General features: G+C 42.6%; 1 protein-coding gene and 1 long non-coding RNA gene across 4 annotated transcripts in view; one reads left to right on the top strand and one right to left on the bottom strand.

Annotated features, from left to right (window-relative positions):
* The window catches only part of TRIM8 (tripartite motif containing 8), a 69,491-nt gene that overhangs the window by 12,695 nt on the left and 40,208 nt on the right, over positions 1 to 16,588 (bottom strand). The gene's annotated exons all lie outside the window — the stretch shown is intronic.
* LOC307216867 lies at positions 3,233 to 4,560 on the top strand. The gene is made up of 2 exons (XR_013839352.1): positions 3,233 to 3,972; positions 4,347 to 4,560. It is a non-coding gene; the product is annotated as an uncharacterized lncRNA (long non-coding RNA).

Below are 16,588 nucleotides of genomic sequence, written 5' to 3' on the forward strand. Positions count from 1 at the left end.
TGTATTCTTTTATCGCTGACCTACATCTGACTCTGGTTCCTGACACCTGCATGTCCACGCTAAAACATAAACTATGGTGCATCGTGATGCCCACACACAGCCACTGTGACATTACAAGAACAAGGAAAGCAGTCTCCCTCCCCAAGCTCCAAAAAAAGAATAAAGTTTCTAGAAGACACATGAGCTGCCTTTTCAGGGCCATCCAGTGTTATAAATATGCAGCGTCAATCGTTTCCTGGCTAGTTCCCTACATGAGCTTTCAAAAACATACCCAGAGAGCTACAATGTCATGAGGAGAACTCCGAGATTTCTTGATCCCGAAGTCCCCATCCCCTCAAAAACTTGTTTTCTTGTTAGCAACAAATTTCTTGTTAGCCACAAAAATAACCTAGGGAAAACAATAATGGCCAATGGTGTAGCCAGTTTGGAGAAGATGGAGGGCCTGCACTCCTCACTTGGGAGATCTCCCTTTTGGTATTGGATACTATGCTGGATCAGACTGAAGGCATCTTCTAACCATTAGCCCGTTCCCTTAAAAAGGCATCTCTGATCCCTTGAAGCCAGGGTAACTGGCTCAAGACCACAGGCAGAGCAACCCTTCTGGTGGCAGTTGTGGGAGATCAACAACAGAGGTACACTCCATCTCCTAAGCCCCTGCTTCTGTCCTTTTTTTGTTCCCTTCAACTGCCTCTTAAGCAAGGGAATTAACTAGGTATGTTCTCATGCCAGTGGTTTCTGGTTCTGTTTGGTGCTATGAGGGAGACAAGGATCCTGTTGAGCAGACATCCACACAAGCTACCCTGTTTTCAGCCCCATCACAGCTACAATCTCAGAAATTTCTGAAGTCATCCAGAAAGGAGCTCTAGCAATGCAGTTCCCCCTTTGCCTGTGGAGGGAGATTCACAATATCCTATAGCTCCTGGGATACCTCTGCGATTATCAACTGCATCCTTAACAAGGTCTAATAAATCCCTGAATAAATGTGTTTTTAACTTCATCCCCAAAGCCATGAACAAGCTTAGTTTATCATATTCAGAGAGTAACAGCAAAAGTTTCTACCCACCAACCTCACCTTTCCCAAGCATGCTTGTAGACTGGCAATTCTATTCCATGCTGGAGATGTGTTAATCGTTGTGTGTTAATGTCATGGGTTTGTCAATCAAAAATTGAAAAGCATGAATCTCGGTGTGAAAAAACCTGAGCGGTATCTCACTCATGCTTTTCTTAATATATTTAGAAATATTTTAATTATTTAATTTCTATCTGACCCCTCCCCCCCAGGAGTCAAGGGCAGCAAACAGCAACAAATTAGCAAAATAATGGGCCTTAAACAACTAAATAGTTGCAGTGGCAGAAGCCCTTACAAGAATTCCCACTAATCCAATGGGAATATCCCAGTCCTCCGAGTCTGCTCTAGAAGGTTGGAAGAACCCCTAAAACAGATTGTGGAGGGCATTGGTGGAGGAGATGGAAATAAATTATTGTGGTATAAGGAAAACCCTTGCACTAAGGAAACCATAATCTTAGCACTACGTTGAACAGAAGCCAATACACTTAAAAACAAAACACATATCTAAAACATTTTTTTAAAAAACAGTCTCATGCTCTCACAGTTAATTATTTCAAGGTTATTATTAACACAATGGGCAACACTGTAACATATACAAGAGTTCGGCTTTCATTTTGCTTGACTCAGTCCTGTTTGAGGTTTATGTAATTTTTTCCTCAGTTTTACTTCGTATTTAATTTTTGAGATTTTTTATTATTGTCGTGATTCTTATATCAATAAACCATGTAGCTGCTTGCCATTTTTAAAGTACTTTTAAAAAAATGTACTACTGACACACCTAAGAAGATAGACATTGTAAATAATAGAAGAGTTTGACTTTGGTTATCAACAGCACGATTTAGGAAATGCCAAGTAATACATTTTAGATCGATCTGGCGAAAAGGAAGGAAGGAGCACATTATGAAGGAACATGGAAGATTACCGTATTTTTCACACCATAGGGCGCACCTAGTTTTTAGAGGGGGAAATCAAGAAAAAAAATATTATTTCCCCCCAGCCCCAAAGAGCAGCGTATAGCCTGCACGCAACTTCTCCCTACCGGAGGGGTTGCGCGCAACCATGGCCCAAGCCAAGACAGCGAGCGGGATGGATCCCGCTTGCTATTTTGGCATCCTCTTTAAGAAGCCCCCTGAAGACTCTCCTGGCTTCAGCGAAAGGAACCTGAAGCCTCCAGAACGCAGCGGGAACTCGCGCTGCGCTCCGAAGGCTTCAGGGGGCTATCCCTGAAGCCTGAAGAGTGAGAGGGGTCGGTGTGCACTGACGCCTCTCGCTCTCCAGGCTTCAGTGAAAGCAACGCGAACCCTCCAGAGCATGGAGGGAGCACTCCCTCTGCTCTGCGCTGCGGAGGCTTTGTGTTGCTATCACTGAAGCCAAGGAGCCTGCATTCACTCCATAGGATGCACACACATTTCCCCTTAATTTTTGGAGGGGGGAAAGTGCGTCCTATAGGGCAAAAAATACAGTAAGTGGTGGAAGCAATATATACTACTGATAGTACAGCAACCAAAGAGACCAATAATATTGGAATGCTTATATCCCCCAGTGCAGGCCTCTACAACTTGTGACCCATTTAGCTTACCAGGTACTCAACATCTCTTCTACAGACACAAACATGAATCAGTATACATGCTTGGTAGGTCACAAGTTGTGCAAGCCTGCTTTAGTGTAATATCAACTGAAGGTATGAACTTCCATATTGTGCCCAATTTTTAGTTAACTGCCTTCACCAGGCTGGCTTTTCCGGGCCCTCATCCAGCCCAGATATCATATCTGGAGAAATGACCAGGGTGGGAGGAATAAAATGGCACTTTTGACAATGGCACAATGAATGAATGGGGCAGAAATTAATCCAGACGTTGGAATTTTCAGTCCTTTCTGAAGAGTGGGGGAAGGACATTATTTATAATGGATCTTCACTGGTTTGGAAGACGTAAGAGAGATGAAAGGGCTTTAGGCAAACACCTTTTCGGATGAGAAAGCTTCCTGGTTGACTTCATGCAGCTGGGGAAGTTGATCTCATTTCTGGCAAATGAGCTTTTTGTGATAATAAAAGATCCAGATAAACTAGTCCTGCAGAGTCTTTATCTTCTGCATCAACAAATGTGTTTGGTGTATAATCTTAACAGTAAAATGCAAACCTTTGTCCCAGATAACATTGTCCAGCTATGGTACTGATCAACAATTATTTCACATGATGATTAAGCTCTATCCAATTGCTGTGGCTCTTGCTGATCAACTATCATGTGGATAATTGCAGTTTACATGTTTGTTTAATCTGCACCTGCCCTTCTTCCAAAAAGCCAAGGACATTTTATCCTTGCAACTGCCCTCTGGGGCAGGCCAGACTTAAAAGACAGCAACGTGCCCAAGGCCACTCAAGGAGATTCTTGTCAGAGCAGGGATCTGAATCTAGGTCTCCCTGGTTCAAGCCAAACATTCTATCCATTACATCACAGCGGCTCCCATAATCATAGTATGATGACTCACTAGGTTAACTAGGCAACAATGAAAGATCAAGGCACATCACAGGGAATAAATAAGATTTGTGGCACAGATCCCACGTGGCTTAAATAAGCAAGCCACGCCGTACAACTCAGCCTGCCTTATGAAAAATCTCTTCCCAATTCCAAAGACAAAGAGAAAGCAGGGCAAGATTAAAGAGATCTGACACTTTATCCTATGTGCCACACTGGCTGTATACAAGGAGATAATGTTGATTAACATGGCTATATGGATCAGCTCCTATCCACTGATGAGGAAAAAAACAACCACACCTGACAGCTGTTCTACAGGCAGCATGTATAGTAAAAGCAAGGCTGGATTTTTTCCATGTGTTGTGATCACTGAACACACAGAACATGGAATCCTGGAAACATGTGGGCATTTGAATATACATAAGGCAGGTAGGGACGCAGGTGGCGCTGTGGGTTAAAGCCTCAGCGCCTAGGACTTGCCGATCGAAAGGTCGGCGGTTCGAATCCCTGCGGCGGGGTGCGCTCCCGCTGCTCGGTCCCAGCGCCTGCCAACCTAGCAGTTCGAAAGCACCTCCGGGTGCAAGTAGATAAATAGGGACCGCTTACCAGCGGGAAGGTAAACGGCGTTTCCGTGTGCAGCTCTGGCTCGCCAGAGCAGCGATGTCACGCTGGCCACGTGACCCGGAAGTGTCTCCGGACAGCGCTGGCCCTTGGCCTCTTAAGTGAGATGGGCGCACAACCCCAGAGTCTGTCAAGACTGGCCCGTACGGGCAGGGGTACCTTTACCTTTACCTTTAAGGCAGGTAGGAGACTCTGTCTCCCATAAAACAGGGGGAAAGAACAATCTATTTATTAAACTTGCAGCCCATTCCACCTCCACATAAGTCGCAGCATCTTACACCTACTTCTCAAGAGAGCTCTTATCCAGGCAGAGCCAAGCCTTCGACGAACTTTCAGTGGTGGAGCTGTATCATGTGCTTTCAGATGACTCTGAACCAATCAAGAATCATTCCCCCCCCCCCAAAATAAACAAACATCTATATATTTTGTTTCCTTCCCTCCCCTTCTGTCCATCTACCCACCCTTTTAGCCATCACATTGTATTGGCCAAATTTAGAGTGTGAACCTAAAGGCAGAGAATCATCCTCTTAAGATTTTCATTGAACAGCACACAGAAGAATTTGGGGTGCTTTATAAAACATGATGGTGGGTGATAAGATCTGCTTGATTTCTTCAGGGCACAGGATTCTTATTTTTATTTTTAATAGCCATCATCTGACTAAAGAAGTTAACTCCTTAATTGTATGAGTTTTAAATCAATCCACTCTACATAAATTCCATAAGTGAAAACAACAACAGTTGCAAAAGAAGAACACGTTTCTTGCTTTTTAGGCAACACTCAATATGTGCAAGGTGGAGGGAAGAAACATTCCCTCCACAGGGAGAAAGATGGGGAAATACCTCTCCTAAGATGGCATCCACCACATATGACTTTTTTTTGGGTACTAATCTTTAAATTAATTAGGTATTATTATTATTATTATTATTATTATTATTATTATTATTATTTTAAATCTACCTGCCTAATCATCTAATGGTTAATCTAATGATTAGCCAACAGAGCACCTCCCATATCAATGGTTGAGGAGGCAGGACACTGCATAGTTTTTGTTGGAGAAGCACCCCTTGCTGCTCCCCAATGGGAATAGGATTACTCCAATGTGTTGCAGCCCAATTTTCAATGTGCAGTTTAGATTATTTAGGCTAGGAATTTGGATTTATTTTCATGCAGAACACATCTTCCCTAATTAGATAACTTCTGCCAGATCTGATAAATATTTATTATATTTTTAGGGTTGGGGAACGAATGAAGGACACCGACAGAAACACTGCCCACCCAAACCATTTCAGAGGCTGTAGCAGAGTATTTATACAGACCTGAGCATACATAGACCTAGAGATACAGAAGGCGACAAAGCATTTTAGAACCAACCCCTCCAAATGCTCACTTTCTCTTCTCTGTGGTAGCAAGCCTTACTCTATGCAAATGACAGTAGAACTGATGCTGATTTGTTGGCATGCAAAGATCTTTCTGCCCAGGCTTTTGGGGAAGGGCATTTGAATTTGTGTGTTGTTGTGTGTGCATTAAAAACCATTATCAGATGGGGAAAACCTACTCTGCCCTCAAATACTGAGTTCCTGTAAAAGAGAGAAGAGCGGAAAGCTGGACCTAATTGACCAATCCCAAAATGGCTACTCAGTTTGAATCATGTGCTCAACAGCTTGGCTTGGAGAAGCTGGTCTCCAGCCAAAAGCTGCTAGTACAGGATCGGTACTGGGCACCTCCAGACGCTGCATCAAGGGCACGCTCACAGTGAGAGAGAGAAAATCCACAGACGTTTGCCCTTAATTCTCTCAGTGCACCTAATCCCCCTCAGGAGAAAAAAATCTGCCTAGTTTCAAACCTTTAATGAAAACGGGAAGGACAGAGCAGGAGGAAATGTTAACTGGTTAGGAGCAGGAAAGAGAGTTTGCGGGAGGGGGGAAATGACAGCAAAGACCAATTTTGAGGGGATTATTATTAACTACCACTTGGGGTTTATAATCAAGTAATTAATTCTGGGTCTAGGCAGGGGGAGGTGGGAGGGGGATTAATTGCACTGCAGAGGAAGGCCACCATCTTCTCTCTAGGCAGTGAGAAAGAATTTGGTGTTGGCCCTCCCGTTTCCTCTGCTTTTACCTCAAGGTCTAGGCACCTCAGGTCTCCTGGGAGCAGGAAATGGCTGGGAGGTTGCAGAAAGCTCTATGGGAGTTGGGTGGGCTCTTGATTGTTTCATTGCCCTACAATAGGCACACTCACAGACTCTATTTCTTAAGGAAGGAAGGAGATTTGCCTACTCCAGTGCTTTTTAGGTTGCTGCTTCCCCCACCCTATTTTCTTCTGGAATGTTTTATCTAAAGTGCTGCTGCATTTGTGCACCAAGGGATTCTCAGGCAATATCATTGGCTAGTTAGAAATGAGAGATGCATTCTGCCTGAGCAAAGTTGCTCCGTGCAACCACAGCTGTTTTCAAGAGCTCAGCTACTCGGCTAGTTAATTAAGATAAGCTCTGCAAAAGCTGAGCTATGAATCAGTTAAGACTCGTAACCACCCCCAAACGGAGCAAAAATGTTACATAAATGAAGAAACAAAGGGATTAGATGGACGCTGCCTGGCTATAAAATATGGTGGCGACTTGGAACAGGCGCATACCTTCACTTTTAACATTTTTGAGCACATTTGAATTTTTAACATCTTTCTGGAAATGTGAGCTGAGAAAGGCCAATGCTAAAAAAAATCCCTGGCCACGCTTCATTCGCTTTCCTGTCAAGCACAGGGTCGAGAGGTGATACTTTCGCATCCACCTCAACTGTTCCTTATTAGAGGGACATCCCATGTTTGGCTCTGGTTCTCTCTCAGTTTTAAGAGACTGATGCTTTGTGTAAGTACTTGCAGCATTTGTGACACTCAGGAGAGAAGCAGCTTTAAAATAGAAAACGAGAGAAGCTTTAAAATAGAAAAAGCAAATGTGAGAGGTACAAGTCTGCAGCACTTGGGGAGTCTATTCCAGGCATCACTCTTCAGGCATCCCTGCCCCTAATGTTGGAGGCCACAGATAGAAGAGGGAGAGTGTTTTGCAATGTAATATCTCATTTACCAGGGAACAAAAGGCCCTCTGCATTTTGGAGGTCCCTTATTCCAGTGATAATATTGCATCCGCACGTGATGCCAAGGGAGGAGGTTTTGCTGCAAGGACAATAGTTGTGCGACTGTTTTGCCCAATCCCTTCCACAGCCTTCCTAGAAATGCACACTTGCATATGAGAAAAAAGCTGCAAGTGGTCTGAGACCCAATTTTCTTTTCGTGAATGAAATGAAGTTTGCCTCCCCCCCCCCCACTTTCACTTTCCTTGTATATACTGAAAATCTGCTTCTGGGGTGAGAGACCCTTGGGAATAGGGTGGGGAACTGCAGATGAAGAGGAGTGGAGAGATGGAGAAATGACTCAGGAACCAAGCCAGGATCCAGCCTGTACCAAATACTTTAAATAATAAAAAAGGCTCACCTTTGATGGGAAAAGGGAGATAGGAAAGGGGAGAAAAGCCTTGCTGTGCTTTTCTATTTTAATCAGTATTACTGGGAAAGCATTGCAGAGGAGAAATTACACAGCCTGAAATCAGATAGCTTCCATTAAAGAAAATAATTAAATATGATAAAGAAGTAAGTTAACAGAATAGGGTAAGCAGGGCATGGGAAGGAGAAGCTGCATTGCTGATCACTAATTTCACAAGAAACATTGTATTACCAATGACATTCCCACATGGCAAGCATAACAACAAGGGAGGTGCTATTTGAGGGGTGCATCACATTTTCCTCAGGTACATTAATAGGTGGTATTCAACTAAGCTTCACTTAGCAAGCACCCACTGAGATGAATGGACCCCACACATTAATTTCAGCAGGTCTACTCTCAGTAAAACTTTGTTGAATACCACCCAAAGTGTTTTGACAGCTTGGGGAAAATACTGTTGTTGCAAATGAAGCACAACCTCCAAGGAAGATACATGAACTTGGGCGATAAAAATACACATAGGCCACCCCTGCAGCATGCATTGAAATTACTATTTTAACATTTTAACAGCCATGGTGTCTCATAAGGAATCCTGGGAACTGTAGTTTGTTAAGGGTGCTGTGAATCGTTAGGAAACCCCTATTCCCCTCACAGAGCTACAATTCCCACTTCGCTGTGAAGGAGGATTGTGAGGGAAATAGGGGTCTCCGAACAACACCCTGAACAAACTATGAAGCCATGACTGTTAAGGTAGTATAATAGTGCCTTAAATATATGGTGCAGATGTGGCTTCACTGTGCTGAAAGGCTTTGAGAGTACTTCTGCATGAGTTGTTTTTAAAAGATCTGTTAATGTGAATGTGCATTTGAACATACAAATTATTATGGGGTGGAGGAACTACACGAACAGTGTTATGTCAGAAACTCCTCTCACACCTTCAAGTCCCTTTTTACTCTTTTACCTCAGGTAAAAATAGATCACGCTTCCACATAAAGGGTATAATGACACAAATAAGAGATGCTTCATTTTCTCAGGACAGCTTCTACTCTCACAGTATGTGTGTAATGAATAGTTTTAGCTGACTGTTCTCAATAGTCCAATCTTGGTATTTCGGAGCCAGTATTCCACTTCTATTTACTCAATTTAAAATACATATTTCTATCCCAAATATCCTCAGCTCAAGACATTAACACATATACGTAACATCCAACAATCACATTAAAACAGAAAATTCATTACAACAGCTAACATCAGAACTGGAAAAATGTAATAGCAACAGCCCAGCACAACTCAATAGACAAATGCTCTCTGGAATAAGAAAGTTTTGTGTTTGCTTTTATTATTATTCTGGAAAGAAATAAAGAAGCAGCTTCATACTTTCCATAGGAGGGTAATTCCAGGGCCTTGGGACAACTATGGTAATTGTCTTCTCCTTAATTGCCATTTAATTTATATAGCTTTATTCCAGCATCAAATGCTGCACAACTCTCTGTCCCATTCATTCTGTTAAACCCTCTTGTGAGTGGGAACTTTAAAAAGTAGCCCAAGAGGCAGATGGGAACCTAGGGGCCGGATTCACCTAAGGGGCCCCTGCCGGCGGAAGCCCTGCGCAAGAACTTCTGCTTGTGCAATGCGGCTTCCAATTTATTCCTTTTCCTTTTTGCTTATTCCCACTCCCTCCTCAAATGTCACCTGAAGAGTCAGGAGTTTGCTTACTTTATGATGCACTGTTTTCATGTACCAATAGTCAAGTGCTCATATTGACTGTGGCAGGAAGGTAAACGGCGTTTCCATGTACTCTGGTTTCCGTCATGGTGTTCCGTTGCACCAGAAGCAGTTTAGTCATGCTGACCACATGATCCAGAAAGCTGTCTGTGGACAAACACCAGCTCCCTCGGCCTGAAGTGAGATGAGCGCCACACCCCATAATCACCTTTGAATGGACTTAACCATCCAGGGGTTCTTTACCTTTAACCCTTTGCTCATATTGATTAATAATTTAAAAAGAAAACAATGGGGTCTACATAATTTGCCCCCCCCCCCCATTTTTCAGTCCATCAGATTTGAATAATATACTGTGAACGGGCAATGCTGGCATTTATAAGGTAACAAGGACACAGTCTAACATGTAGCACAAGGAAACTGCAACTTAGCAGGGGAAAATCAATTCTCCGATTTAAAGGAAACTTGTTCCTGGGTAGACACAGGGATCTTCCACATACTATCATTTATATAATTTAATATGCATTACTACTTTTTGTTTCATTGACATTTATTAGCATTCAGAAACTCAGAAGCAGACCACAGATTATTATTACACAATGGTAATCAGTTATTACCAGTGTGTGTGTGTTGCCTTTTTACTTCACAGAATTGTGGTAATTTCCTCTTTACTGCTATACCAGCCAATTGGCCTAGCACTGCCAACCCTACTGGAAAAATAAGCTAGAGGAGGGGCAGCTTGGGCAACCTGCATGTAACTTAATTTGCATATAATTCAATTAACACAAAGTACAGCTGGTGCATACACTGCCCACAGACTTATTTTGGATCTGTGAGTCAGGTTAAGTCTGGAAATAATGGTAGCGAAACTTCTTTTTATTAGTCTATATGTTCCTTAGACAAACACTAAGACTTTGGGGAAGGGTCTATGCAAGTGGAGTGTTTCAGAAGAGGCTTAAGAAACGAGTGGATTTGCCTAAGGCTTGGCTGAGATTTCTACCAGATACTCTTAATGCTACGTTACATCAGCTTTAGTCCTTGGAAATGTAGTATCTTCTAATTTATCTTGCCAAATTGAGAGCCAGATACTTACTTTAATGAAGGAAAAGCTGGAATTACCAGCAGTTAATAAGAGACCTCTGGACTGTGCCAACACAAAACTGTGGGGGGTTTTTGGGGTGGGGTTCACATGCAGTATATACACTATTGGTTGCCCCACCCCAGCCCTGCACAAAACAAGCTTCCTAAATGCAACGGGAGGATGATATTGTACACCCGTCAGCATCAGTCCCGTTGCTGCACTGGGTGAAATCTCCCTTCTTAAGTTACCATAGCTGGTTTCCCCAGCAACCAATGATACAATAGTGAACAGGAAGACCGCAGACACAATTCTAGTGTCTAAACACAATAGTTTTTTGAATGAGGGGAAGTAGCATTCTACTTCCTCAGACAAGCTTTTGCTATTGGAGATTCCAGTCCAAAACTGACATGGACTTTTGAAATGGTAGCCTTTCTGTACAAATTCTACCGCTTGCAACATGACAATCTTGTCCACCAGAATAACCTGACTCCATCACTGCATGCATACATACCATATGTACTATTCAAGCTGGAACAGAATTAAATTTGTTCTAGAAAAGACACAAAGGGAAGTATAGCCCTAGCAGTGTAAGAAATCTATTAATTATTCTCATCTGGCTGAAATTAACTCATGTTTTTGTGAAATTAACAATTGTTTCACACTTGCTTTACTAAAGTTAAATTCATGTTGCTAGTGTCTTTTTACAAATGTTTGAGAGATGTGGAAATAGGATGATTCAGGCCTATGAGATTATTATATAAACCACATCTTATCCCACCCTTCCAAAGAACTCATAGCACAAATGGTTCCCCCCCTCCTTATCCTCACAAAACCCCTGTGAGGTAGGGTTGAGAGACCATGTGACAAGCACAGTATCATCCTATAAGCTTCAAGAATGAGTGGTGACTTGAACCCACATCCCCTCAAGTCATAGAGGCTTACAGAAGATCAAAACAGAACCATCCTTGCGCCAGGAAGGGAAAACTCATCCTCACATACTAACACAAGGATTTACCTCAAGCTCAAGGTGGTAACGCAGCTGTATCTCACAAGTTCACAAGTGTTGTGAAATAAAGTGTTGAAAGCCTCTTTCCTGCACTTAGACAAATCCTAAATCTGAAATCAATGGCACAGCATAATGGTTTCTGGAAAATGGGGCAGAACAGATCGTTTACTTGCTTTGTACAGGCTACTATTCATTTATGATGAATCAATACTGCATATTACCACTACCATAATACTTGTTTCGCTAAAACATATTCACAGGACTGCTTTAAAACTCCCAAAGATACCCTATAATTTCTCTATTAAATTATGATATATGTAACAAATGACAAAAATAATATAATTGCAATTACTCTGGCATTTATTCTCTCATATTATTTTGACTGTTTATAGTTTAATTGTTGTAAGTTATATATTCATCCGCAAACCAACTTTGTAAGTCTATGCAGATGTATTTACACTTTAAAAAATCAATAAAAAACAAGTAACAAAAACTTCCAAAGATGCCTTGCTTTTTTAGAAAAAAGAAAATACATAATCATAAATTATTTTTCACAAGTTCATGATTGTTTTGGCAGTGGGTCATAGTTTTGAACACCACGGGGGCACTCATTCTGACAAACTTATTCTTCATCAAGAACTCACTGAGAGCAACAGTTGGGTGCATAAAGCGTTCATCTTGGAGAAAAGTTTGCTAACTGTGACAAATAAAAAAGTGAAATGCCAAACAAAACCAGGCTCTGCTTATAAAAAGTATCACCAATGTAGAAATTAATCCTATTATTATTATTTTGCAGTTCAAAGCATTACTTTTAAAAGTTTCCTTTCAACAAAACCTTGTTATTCAAAACTGGAGCACAAACCTACAGTCATGTTCTCATTATAACAAAACAAACAGAGCTCCACCTACTTTCAATAGGGATAGGCAGGGTGCTGTGTATTCCCAGAATTGGATGCCAATGGATCACAGAAGCATAAACTTCCCCCTCCAAAACAAAGATAATAATCTGATATATTTGGCATAAGGGAAGCATTTTGTACTGTTGCAGCTGCCAATCAGGTCACTTGCCCATTAATGAGCAGCATTTGAGACAAACAACTTTTGCAGCCACAAACCTACAACAGCATTTGCTGCAAAGAAAGCCAGACTGAATTATGTTTCTACAGGGAACTGCTTGCTGTCATAAACACACGCTGTGGTATAATAAGCAGATTTGGTTACCCAGAAGTTCGAAATGGCCAGACATTTCTTCCTCTCTGAAAAAGTTCAATTTTTGACCTGCCTTTCCTCCAGCACGTTGGGAGTATGCTACCCCCCTCTATTTTATCCTTGCAACAACCCTGTGATATAACTTAGGCAGTGAGATAAGCAATTGGCCAAGGTGACCCAGTGAGCTTTATGGGTCTCCCCAGTTGAACATGCTATAACCACCACACAACTGCTGTTGGCATCTGTCTCAGGAGACAATGGGAGAGTGCACCTTTCAAGGTAAAGTCAAACCACTGAAGAGTTACAGCGCCTGCTGTGGCTGTGGAGACCGATATGAGAGAAACATGTTTTATTGTAGGTGGGGCAAACCAAGGCGTCATACAGTGCAATAAATGCAACATGTACTATACCTATTGCTTGGCATCTGCCATGTTCAAAAACATGACACATAAACTGCATTAATTACATGTAACTAAGAATTGTTTGCTGGGACGCGGGTGGCGCTGTGGGTTAAAGCCTCAGTGCCTAGGGCTTGCCGATCGAAAGGTCGGCGGTTCGAATCCCCGCGGCGGGGTGCGCTCCCGCTGCTCGGTCCCAGCGCCTGCCAACCTAGCAGTTCGAAAGCACCCCCGGGTGCAAGTAGATAAATAGGGACCACTTACTGGTGGGAAGGTAAACGGCGTTTCCGTGTGCTGTGCTGGCTCGCCAGATGCAGCTTTGTCACGCTGGCCACGTGACCCGGAAGTGTCTCCGGACAGCGCTGGCCCCTGGCCTCTTGAGTGAGATGGGCGCACAACCCCAGAGTCTGTCAAGACTGGCCTGTACGGGCAGGGGTACCTTTACCTTTACCTTTAAGAATTGTTTGCTACCTTAGATACCTCTGATAGGATGCAATGTCAACAAAGATGCTCACTCCTACAGTGAATCACAGATTTCATTCATTTCTGAGGAGGAGCTCATCTGTTGGAGCTCTCATGAAACAAATGAGTCCCGACATAATATATGAAAAACAGGGACCAGGAGTTAGACCTGGCTAGGACAAGCCTAGGAACTTCCTTTCTCCTAGTCTTGTGGCACAAAGCCAACCCAAGTGAGATGACACCATGGAGATGTAATGGAGTCAAGTGTGCAGACGAGATAATTTTATGGGCCATAACTTTCAAGTCATGCATGGTAAGATCACAATAATTAAATTTCATGCTTCAAAAATCCAAGGTCAGGAAGGCTTTCCCAGATCCTTTCATTGTACATCGTGCCACCCAGTCAACTGCAGACTCCTCCTCAAAAATCCTAGCCAGTTCCAAAAGAAAAAACCCAATAGTTGTGTCTGGACATCTCATATTCCTATGGAAGAAGTCATGGTGGAGAACTAGTCATTGTATAAAGATCATTCATCTTTCCCTCTTATTTTTCAAAACGAAATGCTAATCCAAAGACACCTCTTTTAGCTTCTTGAATGCTGGTGCTCATGGAGACTGCACACTGAAAAGCATTCACACTGCAGTAAAATTTGCAGTCTGCCATAGAAACTCTCCTGACACTCAGATAGAAAGTTTAGACCCACAATTCTTCTCTCTTGTCCTGCAGTTGTATCCTCATTCAGACTGCCTCAAATTCTCGATATCCAAAATAAAGTCAAAGAAATAAACCAGATTTTTTGGAGGGGAGAGAGAAAGTGTAATAAAAAGCATGTATTTACGAAGTTAGTAGAACAGGGGGTGCATGATGAAGCCTGTAACCTAGCTATTCTATCTACCTTTCCTTTCCTGCAACAGACAATGATGGTGACGCAGAAATAAAAATAAACTTCGATAGGAAAACACATATGCAAGATTCCCAATGAATTCTTGAAAGTGGATCAAACTTTTCACAGGTTTTAATCATCCTAATGAAAATCTGAGCCCTGCTGTGAGGGAGAAACAGGTCTCATGTGATGAACCCTGTTACAAAGATAATGGAGTAATTCAAATGGGTCATATTATTAACCACCCAAATGCCCATCACGCTGTGTGGGTGTGAGTATTTGCAAGCATAGGCAAACTCGGCCCTCCAGATGTTTTGGGACTACAACTCCCATCATCCCTGACCACTGGTCCTGTTATCTAGGGATGATGGGAGTCGTAGTCCCAAAACATCTGGAGGGTCGAGTTTGCCTATGCCTGGTACTTGTGTGTAGGGTGGTTCTTCTATTGCAAGGAGTTTTGAGTGTTTGGTGGTTTCCAGGACAACTAATGTCAGGAGTAGTGGCTCAAGGGTTTCATCACGTTGCTACAGCATCCCAAGGCGGAGGTTATTTTCATTGGGGCAGCCAACATGGTACCCTCAATATATTGTTTGACCACAACTCCCATCATCCCTGATCATTGGCCATGCTAGCTTAGGCTGATGGGAACTGGAGTCAAACAACATCTGGAGAGCAGCACATTGGCTATCTGTTTCATACGAACGGGGTAACAAGATTATTTGCTCTCTATCATATGAGCAGAATCTCACATCTGATCAAGATTCAGGTGAGCTCCAACCAATTATATGACCAGTAGGGACCAACACAGGTTCTCAGAATATTTCAATCTCAGGATGAGTGCTTATAAATAGTACACAGTTGCTTGCTGCATTGCAAATGCAAATCTACCAGACTAGATAACCTACACTACAATGTATGATGGTAGTAGATAGAACAAGAGTGATAGTGGGTATCAAAAGGGTTCTGATACCTGGATGCCATTCCTCACCTCTGCTACTAACTTATTGAGTGACCTTACTCATTTCCCTTCTCAAAGGCACAGGAAAGGAATTAGTGAATCTGCAGAGGCTGCAGCCCAATTGTCTTCTTATCTCAGTTTGAAATAATGCAGAGGGAGGTGGTTTCAGCCCACTGAGACCTTGGAAGATTGGATATTTTTGTACGTTGCCATGGAAGAGATCTGCATTTCTTTTCCAGCAGGTTGGTTTTTCTATTTGTAATTGACACTTCTTTTTTTTTGCACCAGCAGGATTATTTAAAAAGTAACACCTTGAATATTAATGGTGAGTGCTGCAGCAAGTGATGTGCTTCCTAATACAGACAAAAGATTTAGCAGGAACAGGTGAACATGTTTGAGTCTTCAGGAAGAAAAAACACTGGAGGGGCCCCCAATTCCTCCTCCTGGCTCCTTTTTCTCCCAGGTCTACTCAGGCGCATTGAGACATAACCAGTGTCCAGTTGTGGACAGGCAGGGAATTGTATACATCCAAGTCTCCCCTGGGTTTGGCTAATTACCTTGCCATCGCACCCTATGGCCTTAGTACCTATGTCAGATTTATTAGCCAAACTGAGGAAACAATCTGTTGTGGCTTAGTGCATTTGCTTGAGGCTCTGCCAAGGCTTGCTTTCTGCTTTTGGTATGATGTGACCCTGATCACATTAGATGATTGCATGGGTGGGGCTCATGAAGGACAGGAAGAGGTGGCAGGCAAGGTTCCTATGCAAACCTGTTATGGGAAAAGCATGAACTCAGGATTGACTAATTAAAACCCCCAAGAATGCACAGTCAATCCTTTGTTAGGCAGAACCACCTGCAAGCAGTTCCTGGATCCCCATCGTTCTCACAAATTTGCATAATAATCTTACATACAACAATTCTTATGAGGAATCTAGAATCATGCAATAAAATCACACATCACTTTTGTCGTTTTGGAATGCCCCCCCCCCCCACTCCCTGAACACAGAAAACTAACGTACAAGGGAGACAACCAGGCTGGACTCTCTTCTCCTCCATTATGTGCTAATGGATTTCTCTCTATACAGTGGTACCTCGGGTTAAGTACTTAATTCGTTTCGGAGGTCCGTACTTAACCTGAAACTGTTCTTAACCTGACACTGTTCTTAACCTGAAGCACCACTTTAGCGAATGGGGCCTCCCGCTGCTGCCGCACC

This window comes from Podarcis cretensis (assembly GCF_951804945.1).
Source record: "Podarcis cretensis genome assembly, chromosome: 5".
Taxonomy (NCBI): Eukaryota; Metazoa; Chordata; class Lepidosauria; order Squamata; family Lacertidae; genus Podarcis; species Podarcis cretensis.